Here is an 18,922-nt window from a genome sequence, read left to right as displayed (position 1 = left end):
CCCCACCCTTACTTAGTTCTCAGAGTTGAACTGAAATGTATTCCCTTCTAGTAACGCAAGTATTACTAGCAGATTTTGTAAAATGCACTCTTCTGTTTGTTGATTTCTACTTTTGGAAGCAGGGTTGAATCTACAGGGGGAAAGTTCATGGCTGCAGCTGGAGACAGGCTGCCTGACTTACACAGAATTCTGCCTTACTAATTGTGTATCTGGGAAAGTTCAGCAAATAGTTCTATGCTAGTTTCCTTGTCTGCTCCTTGTGGATAATGAAGCTCAGGCACAGTGTTCTTGTAAGGCTTATGTGTACATCATTTGTATAAATAATTCAGCCTGGATCCTGAGATATTGTTTGTCCTCAGCATAGGACATTAATATTCATTATTACCTAGTGCAACTACACAGTTGGTCATTTTGATGTTTTACATTGAATTTTGTTATGAATTCCAAAGCCAATAGAGTTGGGACTCTGGTTCTCCTCTCAAAATGTTGCAAGGTAATTGAATCTTGTGTCTGGATTCCCAACCATTAGCCAAGATCATGGTACAAATCAAATGTCTGGTATTGCCATTTTCCCCCTTAGACTAATGTTTCTCAAAAATCAGAATGTTTAAACATCATTTTTGGTGAACTTCTAAAAATACAAGGATTTATGCTTCATTTACAGAAATGCAGACCCAGTAGATCTGGAGGAAAGCTCAGGAGGTGTTTTGTAAATCATGCTTTCCAAAGCATTTAGTACCATCGTAGCATACTGTTGTTGGGACGACTCATTCTTTACCCCTCACTTGAGTATTGATATTGGCCTAAAGATAAGGAGTACTTATTGATCATCTTGCTTCATGAACTTTTAGATGTGTTGGTTAAAAAATTATAAAGAAGACAATGATCCCATCCCATGTAGTTCTCAGTGTAGTGCGAGAGATGAAATAAGCAAGCAGCACTCAGGAAAGAACATAGCCTGTTGTTCCTCATGGTGAGACTTCTTTTCCTTGCCGCTTTGTTCAGTTAACTCATGTGCATCATGTTCCCCTCCAAGGCCTCTACCAGTACAAATACCCACCCCATGCTCCATAACTCTATGTTTCCCACTTTTGCATTGGTGGTTATCATTCTTATGTTTATTTGACTGCTACACTAGTCTTCTTCTTAGCATATAATTTGCCTGTGTTTACTTACTTTTATATTGAAAGGACCTAACATTCACTAACTACGGAGTGATAGAATGAACAAAGGATGGGTTAGGTTCTGTGACAGGAGCAAGTTAAAAGCAAAAGATAATCACAGAAGAAAGATATCTGAACTGGTTTTAGAAGGTCAGAGAAATTTCCTCAGAAGTCTTCCCAGCTGCGATCTTAGGAATGAGTCCAAGAAAGCCACGTGAACAAGAGTAGGCTCAGAGTGATCTAGGAGGTGGTTTGGTGCATGGAGCAAAGATGATCATTTAAGGAGAGTTTGAGCATTCAGTATGATAGGTTTAGCATAAAAGTATATTAAAGTCTATTACAAGTTAAAAAAAAGAGCTGAGAAACATTTTTAGATAAGAAGCAGCAACATATCTGGAGTTGGTGAACCTCTTTTATTTTAATATATCCTTCTCTAGCAGGAAAATCTTGGGGCAACTGAACATTTTAATTAGCAGTGATTCTATGGACATTATTACTTTCTTAACATGAAAACATGAGCTGGGGCTGGTGAGATGGCTCAGTGGTCTAGAGCACCTACTTAGAACAAGCTTAGCAAAGCACAGGGACCGCGGTTCGATCTCCCAGCACCACATGCCAGCCAGACCCGCCCCCTGGTGGGCTGAGCTGGCCACACACACACACACACACACACACACACACACAAATAAAAAAAAAGAAAACGTGAGCATTCATTCAGTAGTCTTACATATTAAAAGAGAGAATCCATTTCCACAGACCCAGAAAATGAAACAGTCCTAATCATGGCTTTGTCTCCTTTGGAGCAAGGGTAATAGTCTTTGAATGAGAATATCCCAGAGCCCAGGTATGATGGTGGCCATCCCTTTACCTCCTAACCTGTCCTGACCTAGACGAGGCCAGTGGACAGGTCACATCTGATGTCCAGACTCTGAGGGGGGAATGCCTGGGCAACTGGAATGCTATTTCAGGAGGACTTTTGCCTTCAATTACTTTTTTTCCTTCTTTTTTTAAATGAAGCTAAAGAAGGGACTCACCCAATGCCTGGGACAACTCCTTAGATCCCTAATTTGTTTTTTATTTTTTAATATAGATATAGCTATAGATATAGATAGATATTTGCAGTAGATAATGATTACATTCATTATGGGAAGTTGGTACCCCTTCTCCTCCATACCATTTTTTTGCTGGCATCAGAGTCATCTATCTATCTTGTAAATCTTTATAAAGTTAATTATCAGACATACAAATTAACAACCAAACTAATGGGCAGATAAAACATAAAATATATGTCAATTATACTGTCATGATAATCTTTTAGAGACATTGTCTATGTTGAGTTCTAAAACTTTTTTCTTCTTCTTTTTTTCCTATGATCTGTCTCTTATTTCACACTTCATTTGTATACTCAGTTTCTGATACAGGAGAAGCCATGCAATGCTTTAATCTCGTGCCTGACTGGCCACACTCCACGCTACGGCCTCAACATGAGTCGACTTTCTTACAGATTACTCCCCTTCATCATGCTTTATGGCAGGCCAGCACTTCATTGTGTGGTTTCACATTTTCATTTTCATTTGTTTGTTGGTGGTAGATCAGCTGCCGCCAAGGCTCAGCTGTCATCAGCTGTGCGGCCATGAGCACGGGTATGCATGCATCACTGCGGCTTGCTGCCTGTAAATCCTCTGGGAAGATACCTAGAAGGAGACTAGCTGGGCTGAATGGAATTTCTATTTTTTGTTTTTTTTTACAAATTCCCATCCACAGTCATTGTATCAGTTTACAGTCCCATGAACAAAGAAGGGAGCCCTGCCCACCCCTACAGCCTTGTTAGGATTTGATTTCTCAATGATAGACACTTCTTCTGAAGTGAGAAGCATCTTTTTTTATATATTACTTTTCTATTTTGCAAGAAAATAAGTTATACAACTTAAAAAATAAAATCCAAAAATTAAGCAGAATATTTCAGCCAGCTGCACAGACACCACTACCATTGGAACTGCATCTTAGTGTTGCTTTGCATTTCTTGAATGGTCACTAAAATTGAACATTTTTTTATATTCATTGACTTTTATACTTCTTCATTTGAGGAATGTCTATTCATTTTGGCTAACCTTAAGTTGGGGGGTGTAATTTTTAAAACTTTCTTTATATATTCCAGACATTAGTTCTTGAGAAGTAGCTGGCAGAACTTTCTCCCCATTGTCAAGTTGTCTCTTCACTTAGTTGGTGGTTTTCTTTGGTGTGCAGGAGTTTTTAGTTTGAGGTGATCCCATATGTTGATTCTTGGCATTATTTCTTGTGCAACCAAGGTTCTGTTAAAAAAATCTTTGCCTATACCTATGTGCTTAAGGGTTTCACCTTTTTGTCTTCCAGGAGATTAAGTGTTTCTCTTCTTATGTGTAGGTCTTTGCTCTATTTTGATTTATTTTAGTGCATGGTGAGAGACAAGGGTCTAAGTTTAATCTTCAGCAGCATTTGTTCCCATCGGAGAGGTGACGCGGCCCCTGTCAAAGATAACACAGCTAAGCATACATAGAGTCATTTCTGCATTGCTTATTTGGCTCCATTTATCCACAAGTCTATTTTTTCCACTTATTCTGATTATTTGTAGATTAGTCTTCTTTGCATCCTCTAGCGGTTGTTGGAGCCATTTTTCATGTTCTCTTGTTTTTAAGATTCGTCTTGGAGGGATCATTGTTTTCTACTTCTGCAATTCTGTTCCTCATGTTGGTTACCTCTGCTATGCATGCTTTCAAAATGATTTTCAATCTCTTGGGTTTCTTGAAACCTTTTCATGAATTCTCATTCCTTGGTAAAATGGTCATTCATATGTTGCATTTTTTTTTTTTTTTTAGCTCTTCTAGATTTCTATGAATGTCTTCTAAAAGCTCCTGTGTCTTTTTTGGCTATTACTTCCATTACCTGTTTAGTTTTATCTGCTCTAATCCTGCTGAGTATCTCTCCTCTGTTACTATTTTGACTTATTTTGGTGTGTGGCCTTTTCTACTTTGCCCCCTGTATTGGCTTTGGGAGAGGGAATTGGGGTTTGGGGAAGCATTTTGTTGCCTTATCTTCTCATGTTTCTCTTTGTTTATTTTTGTGGTAGGTTTGTGGATGTTTATAATCTAAAAACTGTTTTGCTAGTTATAGATATTTTTAACTGCTTTTCAGTGATGTACTTTGGGCTAACTATAGTCCTTTGTCGTAGTCCTAAGACATGATTACTTGGATTGACTTGAGAGGGGAGGATGCTGTATAGTTAGACCAGCAACTATGTTTCTGGGAATGAACTCTGCTGTTGCTCATGTCACAAAGGTAACCTGAGAGTTGACTTACAAAGCAAGAGCCACAATTATGTGACCTGCTAATACCAAGTGAATTGGCTGTGGCAATGTCATCTAAGACCAATCAGGTATTAGCATAGGATAAGAACCAATTGTGCAGACCCCTAATTCTAGAGAAGAATCTGGTAATTCTGATATAAACATCAGGGCAACCCAGATACAGTAAGTCCCCAATTTATGAACAAGTGGAATTCTGAGAGAATGGGTTGTAAGTTAAATTCATTCTTAAGTCAACAAATTGAATCACATAAAGCATTCCTGTGAACGTTTACAAGCCAACTGTTCATGGCTGGGGAGTTACTATAGTGCTGCTAATATGCACTAAATGAGACAGCTATCTCTCCACTAATGGTACAAAAAAAGTCAAAGGTAATCTTACAGAATTGGCTATCGAAGATTAACAGAGCTGTATGGTTGTACTATTAGAGACAGAGGGCTGGGCATGAAGGAATGCAAAAGGAAAACTTTGGAACCTTCAACTCTATGATAGTGGTGGCAAATTATTTTTCTAGAGACAAGTGCCAAAACTGCAACCCCAAACCCACAGGTGTATCACAAAGTGCCAACACTGCAATTAAATCTGAATACTGAGTGTATTGGTCAGGGTTTTACTTAGAGGAACAAATATAATATAAGGAACAGATATTAACACAAGATATACAATGTATAAGGAATCACAAGACTGGCTTACAACAGTCAGCTGCAGAGTCAGATGGGGGAGCGTGCAGAGGGCGTCTGCACACCCCAGACTGAGGAGTTCAGTCCCAAGGTCTGAAGCTCACTGCAGTGATCCGTGCAAGTCTCTATTCTCAGCTGATGGGTCTGCTACAGAAGGCTGAAGCGTCTGTGACGGATGCTGAAGAGTCTGAGATGGAAGGTGAAGGATCCAAGCCGGAGGTGGAAGAGTCTGCGCTGCAAGCCAGGCGATGAAGTCCAAGCTGAATGCGAAGCCTGAAGTTCCTCCAAGTACAGCATTGACTCCTTCCTCAGCCCCTTTACATGGTCTCTTTGTGCTGAGTCACTCTGGGGGCAGAACCAACTGTGCCCAGGGCGGGACCCCCACCAGCCGAAAGTGCGCCGCGGAGTCATCCTGCAAGTTGACACATCGCTACACTGAGGTCTTAGTTTTGACAAAAACAACTCATACATAGCACCTTTTGTCTTAAACGAAAACAAGCAACATGCATGCAGCACGTGGAGTCTCTTGTCAGGCTGAGCATGGCTCCTCCGCCTGGCTCCCCACGGCTGTCTCCCACCGTCACTGTGGCAGCACTGCTCTGTGATGTGCAGGGAGGAATGGGACGTGGTGCAGATGATCTTGTTGGGGAGTCCAAGGGCATTTATAGAATCAGGCAAAAGCAAGGTAAAAAAATTCGTTGGTAAATAGAATACAAAAGAAGGGAGAAAAAATTAAAATTATGCAAAGAGTGAAAATAATAGAAAAAATAATTAAAAGGAGAAAAATTAAAAGAAAGAAAAAAATGAAGAAAAAAGAGAAGTAATATAGAGATAAGAAGCAAGGCAGGAGGGTGAAGGAAAACTAGAGAAGGACAGAAGGAAAGAAGAGAAAAAGAAAAATATAAAAACAAAATAACAAATAAAAACATGCACACACACAAAAACAAGCAAACAAAAATTAAAGAAAAAAAAGAAATTTCTAGGGCTGGCCAGATAGCTCAGTGGATTAAAGCACCTGCTTAGGCAGAGTACAGAGGATGGGGTTTAATCCTGTCGTACCATGTTGGCCCCGCCCCCAGGGCATGCTGAGATGTCAATTGAGACTGGGCATGGTGGCGTGCGCCTGTGATCCCAGCACTTGGGAAGCTGAAAACAGGAAGATCACTACGGATCCAATCTGTGTAGTGAGATCCTGTAGACCCCGTGCTAAATACATTAAAAAAATAAATATGACAACCACAAAAAAATTTCTCTGTGCTTTTAAACATGCTTTTCTTCCAGGATCTACAGTTTTGGGGCAGTGTCGAATTCCAAATGTGTCTCTTCTGGTGCTGGTAAATAGGGAAGACAGCCAGACCCCCAATCTGTGCTGGATGCAGTCGCCAGCACTCAGTAGGATTAGGGAGAAAGCATTAGTTCCACAACTGTCAAATGTGGAAGATTCCGTTGAGCCTGATCTCTGGCCATCAGGGTGGGGCCCAAGTCCTTTAGCTTAAACCCCTGTGGGGTCTCTTGCCAGGCGGAGCATGGCTCCTTGGCCTGGCTCTCCATGGCTGTCTCCCACCCAGTCACTGTGGGAATGTAGCACTAAATGAGGTCAAGCTGAGAATACCCTGAGTCCTGGATTCAGCGGGCTCCTTCATGGAATGTTGTAAGACCACTGTCTCCAGAGGGAATGGCAGGTGCTTCGGCTGGCACTCCCCACCAGCTGTTGCAGCAGACACCAAGTCTGTGCCATGCAGCATTTCCCCCTGAAAGTCTCTGGAGTCCCCCACTGTCACTTTGTCTCTGTACATACTCTGTCTTTCTTGCTGGCCAGGAGCTGGGATCCAGGAAGTGCAGAGGGCACTGCTGTTTTCCACACTGTGTTCTCCCTTTTCAGTTCACCATGGGCTCCAATTTCCCATCAGATCCTTCCTGCATCCCAGGACCCAGCTCTTGCCTTCTTTTCTTCCCCAAGTTGTCTATGTCCAGTGCTTACATTCCAGATCTTAGAGAGGCTGAGTATGGTTGCTTACTACTCCATTATTTTTCCAGAAGTCCTTCGTGGCTTGTTATCTATGGGTTCTAATACCCATCGGCCCCCATTCTTGAAGAGGGTGAATGAATGGAGATGATAAGACAACGCAGGGATGGAATATGAGGGGAGATTCTGGCTGAGGAAGGGGATTGAACCGGGCCCAGCATCACAAGCTGAAGCAGAAGGGAGGCCCCTGTGTCCCCTGAAGATCAGGACCTGGCGGCTCCCTCCCCAAAATGCTCTTACGATTCCCCAGTCAGTGAATTGGTTAGGAGTGTCACTGTATTATATGCGGAAGTTGTTTTTTTTGCGAATTGAAACTCGTGCTAAACACCTACATGGTACCAGAAATTTTTAGGTTATTGAGAACCAAATCCTTCCCTCCTGGAGCCCACTGTTTATTTGCACAGTGATCACAATAGTCAAATATCACAAACTTCTCTGAGCTTTACCTACCTCCACTTGCGCAGATCTATCGGAGCCGCAAGAAGACAGCAAGGCTGGATGAAACTGGCCACGGGGGTCTCTGAAGTCCTGGCTGTCTGAGCCCCGAACTGAGCATGCGCAGTGTACGGATTGAGAAGCTTGGAAAGTGTCAGTCATTGACGAAAGGCGGTACATAAGAGGTCCTCTAATCGTGAGACCCAGATCAGTCACATACTGCAGTTACCATCAGACTTTAAAGTACACACGATTTCCTCCTCTGGTCTCTTAAGACAGTTCTGAGAAGACAAATGGGATTGTTCTGTCCCGGCAGCTTGCCGCCAGTGAACATCCTCTTCATTGTTTTCCCTGAACTTCTTCCTCAGTGATTTATCGTGAATCATACAGCACCCACCGCTGAGCTTCGTGTTATCACCATAGTGCTTTAGTAAACATGATATATTCATTGAGGTTAATTTAAAAAGCTTTACATGAATATTTGGTCATCTGGCTTCTTTTATTTATTTATTTATTTATTTATTTATTTATTTATTTACTTATTGTCTTTTTGCGACTGCATCTTGCTATGCAGTTGAGGCTGGCCTTGGGCTCACTTTGTAGCCTGGTCTTGAACTTGCAATGATCTTCCTCCTTCAGCCTCCCTAGTGCTGAGATTACAGGTGTGCACTACCACGCTTGGCTATACTGTTTAAACCTTCTTGTGCAGGAAGTCTTAAGATCCAGTCTATCTTTCTTTAAGTCACCCACTCTTTCCTCCCTAATGATATCTAAGAGCTCTCCAGCTGTGCAAGTGGCGAGGGGGTCGGGGTGGCCCTTTGAACTCCTACTCCTAGGTAACTAACTCCTACACTTCAGTGAGGCAGCACTTCAAAAAAAATTCCTCAAACAAACTTCTATTGTACTCCTCTGGCAGGACAACGGCATGGTCCAACATTTGGGTGAGCATTTACCTTCCTATGGAAAATGTCAGTGATTCCTGGCAGAATAAGCAAGATCTACCTCTTTGAAGTTTGTCCACTCTTTGCCCAGAAAGATGAGGCGAAGGGACCCTGTTCTTTCATCACTACGAGAGATGACCCGGAGGAGCCGACATGTAATGAAGTCACATCTCTGCTCTTTCCTGGGCAAGGCCACTTGTCATTGCTGCACATGTAAGAAGAACTGCAACACTCTGAGTAAACTATTAAGAAGCTATGCTATTAGTGAAGTATTCCAAATTTAGTTCATAAACTAATAGACAATTAATAGTAAAGTATTGAATTTTCCAATAATTATCACTTATAATAAAACTTGTGAGGTATTGTCTTAAAATAAAAGCATTGGGAATTCTTATGAAACTATAATTATTTCTTCTCCATGCATTTGCTATAGCCTCATTTTTTACTGGTAGGGTGGGTGAGGTACACCTTCTCCTCCATGTAGAAACACATCAGAAATAGCATCTTGCCTTAGTTCTTAGCTCCTAGTATTATTCTGCAGTAGGGCTTAAAGAAACTTTAAAATTATCTAACACAGCCAACATATTCCATTTTTGCACTTGGAACCCCTGACAAGTTTTAAAATCTAATTCTACTCAGCTAGTGCAGTTATGCTGCTGGGCTTTGGTCTGCAGGGTCCCTCATCTGTGGTCTACACAAATGAGTGAAAGCCACCCCCTTCCATCTCTGTGAGCCTGGCCCTCCGAGTCACTCGCTTGGCCCTGCTCCTTTGTAGGCTATGCCGATTGTCCTCTCTGTGGATCCTGGTAAGGATTCTTTCTTCCGTTGATGAACCAGTTCCTTCATCCATTGATAAAAGGGTCTGGCGATGTCACTTCACATTTGTCAAACCTAAGCCACTGAATCTTTTCAGTGTAGGATATTTTAAAATATCTTTCTTGGGCCTTCACTTTACCATCTTTAATCAATCTCCTCTTCTCACCAATCAATTGAATATCATGCTTGGAATGCACTGGTGAAACCTTGCAAAGAGGGCACAGTTGATCTCCTTTTGGGAAGATTTAATGAGTGACTTGGGGCAGTGCAGTCCATGGTCTGAGTGAACTGTGGTTTCAGAATTCAAGGCAGCCATACTTTAAAGTTAACCATCAAATTTAAAAGATTTAGATATGAAAAAAAGATTTAGATATGTAGGTCACTCATGTAATGATACTGCAGAGTAGTAGAAATGTTACTGTACGATGGTTAATATTACCGTAATATTTCTACGTACATCTACTAGCACTATGAGCCATTCTCTGTCTTTGCGGCTGAAAGGGAGGGAAATTGAAAATGGTGTGGCTTGCCCTGCGTCACAGTGCTATTTTTCTGTTATTCAATTTGACATAAATCCTTGTGAAACTAGTTTAAAACATGCAGTTAATTCTTCGCTCCAATTGTTTGCTGGGAGAATATGCAATTTATTCATCTATCCAGAAGCAATTTTAAGCATGTACTTCCTAAAAACATAAAAGCTTGAAGGAATTCTGTAACTTAAAGTTCAAAATTGCATCTGCTTTAAAAAGTATAGTAATACTTTCTAAATATCATGTTGACTTCTTAAAATGATAGTTATTTTTTAAACAAAAGCTTCAGAGCCAATTTCTTTACGAGATAAATAGTTTATCTGCTGTACGTTAGAAGTAACACAGATGATATATTTTTCTGTACAGTCACTGGGCATGTAATAGTTCCTTCTGTACCTTCCAATTATAAACTGCTAAGGGAAATGTATAAAAATCCTTTTTTAAAGTTATTTTAAACTTGGCTTAATAGAAATAACACACAAACACAATCTGTGTAAAGCATTACCAACCTAGAATTAACTAATAGAAATCTGAAAAGGTGCCATGAAGAAATTAGAAAACCTAGAAAATTCTATTTGGCTGCTGCTGCAGTGTAGTTAAAATTATTGTGACTGTCACAACTAAGTGACAGGCATTCTGTATCAAGATTTAACTGAAAGTAAAATTTTCTGATGTATGTATTAATCACTAAAGAGTTAAAAAGGAAACATTAAAACCCATAAGTTAATCATTGCAAAGCTAATAGTTTTGGTGTAATTAAAGGTTAGTTTAACCTAGTGTTTCTATAAAATTTACTCTAGAAGTATGATTACACTGGGGCTCATTTGATCACAAAGGCTTTTTGGGTTTGGCTCCAGCGCAGTCTCTATGGTTTCCAGCACCAGCGGGACGGATGTGGAGGCACAAGGCAAGGCTTGTTAAAATGCAGTCAGAAAATTTAAGATGCCTCCCGTATTTCAACTGCTATGATTTCCTGAGTGAAGATTGCTATATGACTTTTTCTTTTCTGAAATGTTACAGTCATCAGAATAAAGCTTCCTTGGAGCTTCTGAACTTTCTTATAGATTATTTTGTGGGGTTTTTACTCGCAAAGATTTGTTGTGTAAAGGTCTAGTGAACTGCTGGTAATTTAGAACAAGTTATTTATCATTTCTACTCTGGTATCATCAAAGTAACTTAATGAATCAGCGACACTAACATGTTTGAGAGAAGATAAATACCATTATGTTTATGAAACTCCAATTTTTCTGTTCGTTTTCTAGCTCATTATTTCTTTTTTTTTCTTTTCAAAGTTTTATTGATAAACATATAGCAATGAGACAGTTTCAAATCAAATCGAAAGTACAGTTTCAACAAATAATACACTGCATACATTCTTCCTAGTGGTTAATTGCTGTACAAGATGCAGACTTGTGATCCTACTTACAAACACCATTAGAAAAAATCATTCTATTCATTAAGAGAATGCAACTATATATCTATCCCAACCACTTTGAATACACAGATACAAAATGGACATTCATAGTTATACCCCAATTTTTTTTAAGTTCCGTTATTGAATATTATAGGTGTGTAAACTCAGCAAAATATTCTAAAAGAGTACAGAAGCCCATAATATCATTGGGTCTTCTGTTTAACTGGCCATGTCAGAAATTATTGACCCGAGTCCCCCACAGCTCAACATAACAGCATGGCTTTACTTCCTATATTTCATCTTCATACTTTTCTACTGGATGGTTAAGACCAAGGTAAAGCAGGACCTGTGCAACAAGAGTTGTACCTTTTTGGTCTGACAAGGTCAGTGAAATGCCCTCAGGATTTATCTTGAGATCCTGTACCTCAGATTGTAGAACCTTTGTCAGTGTCAGCCATGTGGATGAGTCACGGCCAATGCTTGGCCTATGTGCTCTCTGTGAAAGCCTGAGAGAGTGTCTTCTCCCCATGTGACTCTCCTTAGGCACACTCCACGTCATCGATCACTTTCCTCTTTGGCCCCATTATCTTCTTGATCAGAAAATTTGGGACACTACCGAGGTACATGACGTTACAGTACAAGTTCTCATATGTCCTGAGTCTTAATTGACCTTAGAAGGCTAGGGCCAAAATGTTGGCTTTCCTTGTAGCCCTCCTTTTTCTCTAATTTTGGTCTGCAAACTTAGGTTGTTAACCATCCAGAAGACAAGCTTCTTGTTATCATTATTTCTTATATTCTTCCTGTTTTGCAAAACTGCCATGGTGCGAGGCATGGGCCACGGCCACGTTCTGCACGCTTCTGCGCAGGTCGCCTCTGACCTTCCTCGCAGGCATCCAGCAGTAGGAGATGGGACGCAGAACTTGGGTGAGTGCACGGCGGGCCCTGACCTGCCAGGAGAGCCAGCATCGTTCCCGGACAGGTGGCGCTCTGAGGGGAAGTTGTTCGCAGCGCCTTCCAGAGGCCTGCTACGAGGGCTTGGACTTCTAAAATCCACTTTGAGAGGACCACAGGGCCCTGCAGGTTTCTGGGCTCAGGATCACCTCAGATAAACTCCTTCAAGGGAGTTGCTGTCTTGACCCTGCCCGTCTGGAAGCAAAGGTAGTTCTGATGAACAAAAAGAGGCGCTATTAAAACAAATATCCTATCAGACTTTGCTCTCTGGGTGGTCGGACATTCTTTATAGCTTGGTAGTGGTGCTGGCCACATACAGCATTTCTACTTTATACTATAAATGCTCCATGGCCACATTATATATGTCCAATGACACATACATACGTAAGACACATTCTGTGTAAGGGAGGGAGGGAGGGAGGGAGAGCGAGAGAGAGAGAGAGAGAGAGCCAAAAATATATACACTCTTTAGGAAAGAAAAACCTTTATAAATATTTTTAAAACTAAATTTACTAAAAAAAAAAACAAAATAAATGTGCTGAGGTGTCATGAAATTAATACAACTTGCCTTTGGGCTCTGCAGTGACATCAGGTGCTCAAAGTGGTGGCCATCAGCTTCCAGATGTTTATTAACACAATGAACTGCTGCTTGGGGTCCTTAGTCATTGAGGTTGCTGCACATGCATTTTCAATTTCGTCTCTAAGGGCAGCAGTGTAGTGGATTTTCTGAGATGTACAATACCCTCTAGGGTCCCCCATATGAGAATAACACCATCTCTTGAAAGCATACACTATTTTTCTTTTCTTTTATGGCTAAAAATCGATAGATGTAGACACACACATATACAGTATTCACTGTATATGTGTGTATATGAATATTCACTTAAGAAGATTACTTTCAACAAAAATGTCAGGTTACTGAATTAGCAAGTTACTCTCAGTAAGTTTTGTTACAAAATGTGCTTATAAATTTTATGATCTATGTATGAGAAAGGAAGAGAACGGAAGGAGAGAGAAAGGGAGAAGAAAGCAGAAAGGATGAGTGAGTTTGTGTGCTTACTGTATTTAGACACATAGAATCAAACAATGCTTTAAGTGGAAAAGACAAGTCCAGCTTTAATCCAATTCCTGTTTTTGATAGTACATAGAGGCAGAAAGATCTAGAATGGTTTGTATTCTTGATTACATCTTTCATTCTTTTGGATTTATCAATTTGGGAAAGCTTCAGTGACTATGAAAGAAATGATAAAAGCAAAAGTGATGAATGCAGATTGGGAAGTCTACTACAATTTTTATCTCTGAATAACTTGAAATTCAGTGATTAAGGCTTGTACTGTATATTAACACTGCCTGTGTTTCACTTGTCTTACCATTGAAAGCTTCCTTAGAGCTTTATTTTTTATTTTTAAATAATTTTTATTTTATCTATTTTTACATTAATTTTATTGAGAAAGAAGTAGCAACGAGACAGTTCCAAAACAGGTTAGTAGGACAGTTACAATAATTAATACATTGCATATTGTTGTCTTCATAGTAGTTATTCATAGTACAAGATGTAGACATGATATCTTTCTTTTTTTTTTTACTTTTTTATTTTTAAATTTTTTTTCACATTCTGGATGGATTTAAAGTTCAGCATATCAACGACTGATGGAAAATACCTGTTCCATGTCATGTCTAAGGCATTTGATATTCAGACAAATACTGATGTTAAGCTCAACAGCCTATGTTTTAGGGTAATAGTATCATTAAGCTTCTCTTCCGGAAGGTTAACAACCTAAGTTTGCAGACCAAAAATTAGAGAAAAAGAAGGGCTGCAAGGACAGTCAACATTTTGGCCCTAGCCTTTCAGTGAAGGGTCAGTGAAGACTCAGGACATAGGAGAACCTGTACTGTAACATCCTGTAACTCAGTGGTGTCCCAAATTTTCTGATCAGGGAGATTACGGGGCCACAGAGGAAAGTGATCAATGATGTAGATATGCCTGAGGAGAGTCACATGGAGAGAAAATATTCTCTCAGCCTTAGAGCTTTAGACGAAGTCTCTGCACCCTGAACGCTTGCTCTCCCCATGCACTGCCATTCCTACCTAATCATTCTGGAGTGCAGGACAGGGACCAAACATACATGTTTTGTGAATCTCTGTTGTGAACACACACTTTGACTTCTAAAATTGTGTGTGTATCACTCAGCTTTCCTGTCCCTTAATTCTTTCCATCTTTTCCCTTCTCTATACTCTGTCAAAGTTGCTTGTTTTTCACTGATGCAGATGTCTAAATACTCCTAATAGTATGTGATATTTCTCAACTTCTGCCTGGTAGTGTGTTAGTCCCTTACACAACAGTCTCATCTATTAAGCCACAAAGCCTCCTCTGGAACTGGTGGGTGGTTCAAAAACAGGGCCCTTGACAAATGGAGTCGGTGGGACTCGGACTTAATATTGTTTTAGCCAGGGATTCTTAGGTCTATCATATGTGTTAGGGAGAATCAGTATAAATTCTCTGAAAGGTCTTTGAACTGCTAACAACCAAAGTTTAGGAGGCGTACAAAAGTTTTAATTACTTGAAAGAGAATTTTATTAATTTCTATGTGATGGTTTACTTGGAATAAAGAATGTTTCAACAAATAAGCACATTACCTAAGCAGGTAACCTAAAGGGCCCTGAACACGTGCACCAAGAGTGGCCCACAGAGGAACAGCTCTTGCTCAGAGCATAGTGAATAGTTCAGTATTGCTCCTAAGACGCTAACGTCGTTTCCCAAGTGGCAAATCAGGAGAGTGACAGAATCTCAAGGGCAGGCGGGAGGGCAGGAGAGGAGAACAAGCTTCAGAGCCCCTGCACTTGATTTATGAAGAAGGGCGGTGAGACTTCACGGGGTGCAAACTCACAGATGCGCTACATACTTTTTTTTAAATTCCCACAGCTGCTCCTCTGTGGGCCTCTCTTGGTGCACATGTTCCGCATCGGCACAAAAGCAGAAGGCTCTTTGGAAGTTCTACAGCGCCTGATGCACTGACAATCTCTGCATCCCGGTCTTCAGATTCGCGGTCAGGGCATTATGAGTGAGGAGGCTTCATTCTCCCTGCAAGACCGCTTTGGCAGCTGTGATTTCTCAAGGAGAGAGAGGGCGGAGAGGAAGATCCGTGGGTCACTTGCACATTCACTCAGGCAGCAAACCTTTACTGAGTTCCTGCTACAATAGTAGGTATACCGAGGACTGGACCTTTGGGGAACATGGAAGCTGGGGTACCCGACCAAGATTTCATAGTGAACATATCAAGAAAATACAACCCAAGCTCTTGGGGACACCACCATAAAAAAATTAACAAAGAAAGAAGAACTGATAAAATTGTTTAGGAATGGTGAGTTGAAAAGTTAGACTTCAAGATATGAGAGACTATCATAAAGGAGATGTTTGGAATGCTGAGAGTCTGTTGTGACATAAATGAGATTAGGACTTGAATCAGTCAGATTTTGACAGGGAACTTCTGCCCCCTTCAGATGGTGGGACTGAGAGACCATGGAGATGAGGTCAAATATTCTAGAGAAGGGCCTCCTGCCATCAGGGGGTCACAAATAGGAATGCGTAAGCACAGCAAAGCCATGGCACAGAGAGAGGGGAACTAGAGTGTCACCTCCCATACTCTGGTTTCCCATGATGCCTCCTACTGATGAAACCCAAGTGGTGCCAAGGGGAAAAGGGCTGTTGATGTCGCTTGTGTAAGTCAGCCCCTCTATGCAAAGTGTAGAGTAGAAAGTGTGGGGAGAGATTTGGTGGGGCGAATGGGGACTATCTGCTCTGTTTTTAAGACCCACCGTAGTGCTTGGCAACTTGGTGACCAAGAATATAGTGAGAAGAGCCCTATGGCATGCAACTAAGGCAGAAGGAGCTTGCAGAATGCTGAGGGAGAAATGGGATGCTGAAAGTGGAAATTTAGTTGAATCTTTCAAAATTGAAAACTAGGGGAGGGAAAAACAGAGTTATAGGAAGACAGTACTGAGCAGGTTCAGGTAAAAGAGATTTAATGATACATTTAGGCAGACTAAAAGTGAATGGATAAAGGATGAAAAAGATGAATTGGGGTGTGCAAGGTACAGGTACCAGTTCTGTGCAAGGAATGTAGACCATAGGCAGTGCAGAAGTGCACATCGAACATCAAAGATGGAGAAAGTGGGGAGGGAGGCGAGTGAAAGGGGAAGAAAGGAAATTAAGACACGTCATGCACGTACCAGCTTCCCATGAAGAATAAGCACCAGCTTTCCACGAGGAATAAGCATATTGTGTCCCACATGCATGTACTAATAAACTGAAATTTAAAAGTAAATTTAAAATTGAAAAGAAAGAACCAAAGGGAAAATGATACTTCTTTTTAATATTAGGAATTGAGCTCAGAGCCATTACACTGGGTTAGATTTGTGACTCTCTGTATTCCACACAGGGTCCAAGGAAGTTACCAACTGTCCTCGAACTTGCGGCCCAGCAGATGAGATTACAGCGGTGCACCGCTGTGCCAGCAGGAAACGCGTATCTGATGAGGAGGGCTGCGAGGGACGCACCGGGCCTGAGGTCCAGAATGGGGAGAAGAGTTACTTTTGGCGTGCACTCCTCCTCCTGACCCAGTTTTATGTGAGGTTGACCTCTTTGAAAAATACAACAGAAAAGAGGAGCAAGCAAGGGCTGGCCAGGATGAAGGTCTCGCGGCTGTTTCCTTGGAACCTTTAGCACTTGGTCCACGTGGCTGCTGTAGTCCCCAGTGGGAGCAGACGCCTTGTGCCCCGGCCCTGGCCCGCAGAGATGTGCCTCTTCGCGCAGGCACACCTTTCCAAACCTCCTCCTGGAGGGATGTTCCCGCGAAGTCCACGATCTCCGATTCCTTTGCAGGGAGATGGATGTTCTCTTTTTGTTTTATTTTACAGTTCAAATCCATCTTCTATGCTTTTTTCTGGAATTCTGCTCTCTGGATTTTTTTTTTTTATTGCTTATTTTACTAATGGTTAAAAATAGTTGACTCTTCTCTAGACACGAATGGGCTAGAGAGGTGGAAGAGTGGGGTCCATTCCGAGAGTGGGGAGAGCGGGGGTAGGCATTCCGAACACTTTTCTGCTTCAGACCATCCGTTTCATGCTGTGGACATATTATTTTCATTTGAGAAATTTTGATTAAATTCGATACTGCATTTTCAAACCTGGAGCTGGTGGTATATAAATTGGAATTCATCTCAGTTTTATATGGTGGGCAGATTGAATTAAAATGATCGTGTTCAGAAAAATGTCTGAGTAGTCAAAGCCATAAATGTGTAAGATTGTGTTACTGTGACATAACAATGCGGTATTGTGCATGGCAGCAGCAGTTGAAACAGCCTAGTGTGTATTTAGAGTTGGCACAGGGTACTGGGTCTGTTTCTGCCTCACTTAACTTTGAGGTTAAGATTTAAACATGATTTCCTTGTCTTTAAATTTTATCTACCTCTTTTTTTAAAAGAAAACAAATGATTTCTATCCCAAGTTAATTATAATTTACATGCAATAGATTTACTAAATTGCTTCCAGATCTGCATTTACAAAAATTAAGCAGAATGGGAAGAAATATTTGCAGGGTGAAAAGAATCTTTGTTTTCCTCCCAAGGTACATTTTCTCTAGTTACATCTGTTCAGTTAATTTTCTCTGTCACTGAAAACGCATAGGAAACCTTGCGAGTTTTGAAGTGCACACTGCTGTAGACAAGTGCACCAATGTTTTATTGGTTTCCCCACCAGCTATTATTTTAACAGAATGCAAATTTATTTGTAACAATTGGAAAAATACAATTTACTGAGGAAGGTTTTGTCATTAACCAAAAGTGGAGAAGGAAATACAGTTCCTCTCCTTTTTAAACCCTGCACTGGCAGATCCTGCCTTAGGGCTGTACTGAGGTTTTTAAGAGTGAGGTCACATGGGCATGGAAAACGATTCAGTGACTAATGTGTGCTCCATGTGCTGGATGACAGGAGGCTGTACTCAGTACCTTCCATCCCATATTAATGCATAGCGGACATGAGTGAGTAGCATTTCTCCCCAAAATAGCATGTCTATGATAAACAAAATTGAGAATAGGAAAAAGGTAGCCAGAGGCACTTGAAGTGAGACAGTTGTACTCCCACAATGCATCCCTCCATCCTTGGGGTCTATGTGGACATGAGGGCAACAGGGAATCCCCAAGAGTAGGAGTTACAGTAGGACTCCCTGTTGCAAAACTACATAATATACCACAACTTCTGAATTTGAATGTGGAAGATTTTAACAACTGACAGTACTAAGTGTGAGTAAAGACGTCGGTTGACTAAAATTCTCATTACTACAGTTGATGTTGTGAAATGGTAGAACCACTTTTAAAACATTTTGACACTTTTGTAAATGAGCATACAAACCAAGCAATTGGATGGTGCCATGTCCCATGAATAAGGTGCATGAGTATGTGTAAATATCGTATAGTTTCCCTAGTATAAGAACTCAAAAAGAAGAAATGCAAATAGAAAGGTATAATACAAGTAAAAGGAAAGCAGGATCTTGAGGACTAACTAATCAAGAGAGGGAAAGGAGAAGAGCTAGGAAACATGACAATGTTAAGCCATACAGTTATATGT

Source organism: Octodon degus, unplaced genomic scaffold (assembly GCF_000260255.1).
Source record: "Octodon degus isolate 3935 unplaced genomic scaffold, OctDeg1.0 scaffold00100, whole genome shotgun sequence".
NCBI classification, from domain to species: Eukaryota; Metazoa; Chordata; class Mammalia; order Rodentia; family Octodontidae; genus Octodon; species Octodon degus.
Note: the sequence above shows the minus strand (reverse complement) of the source record.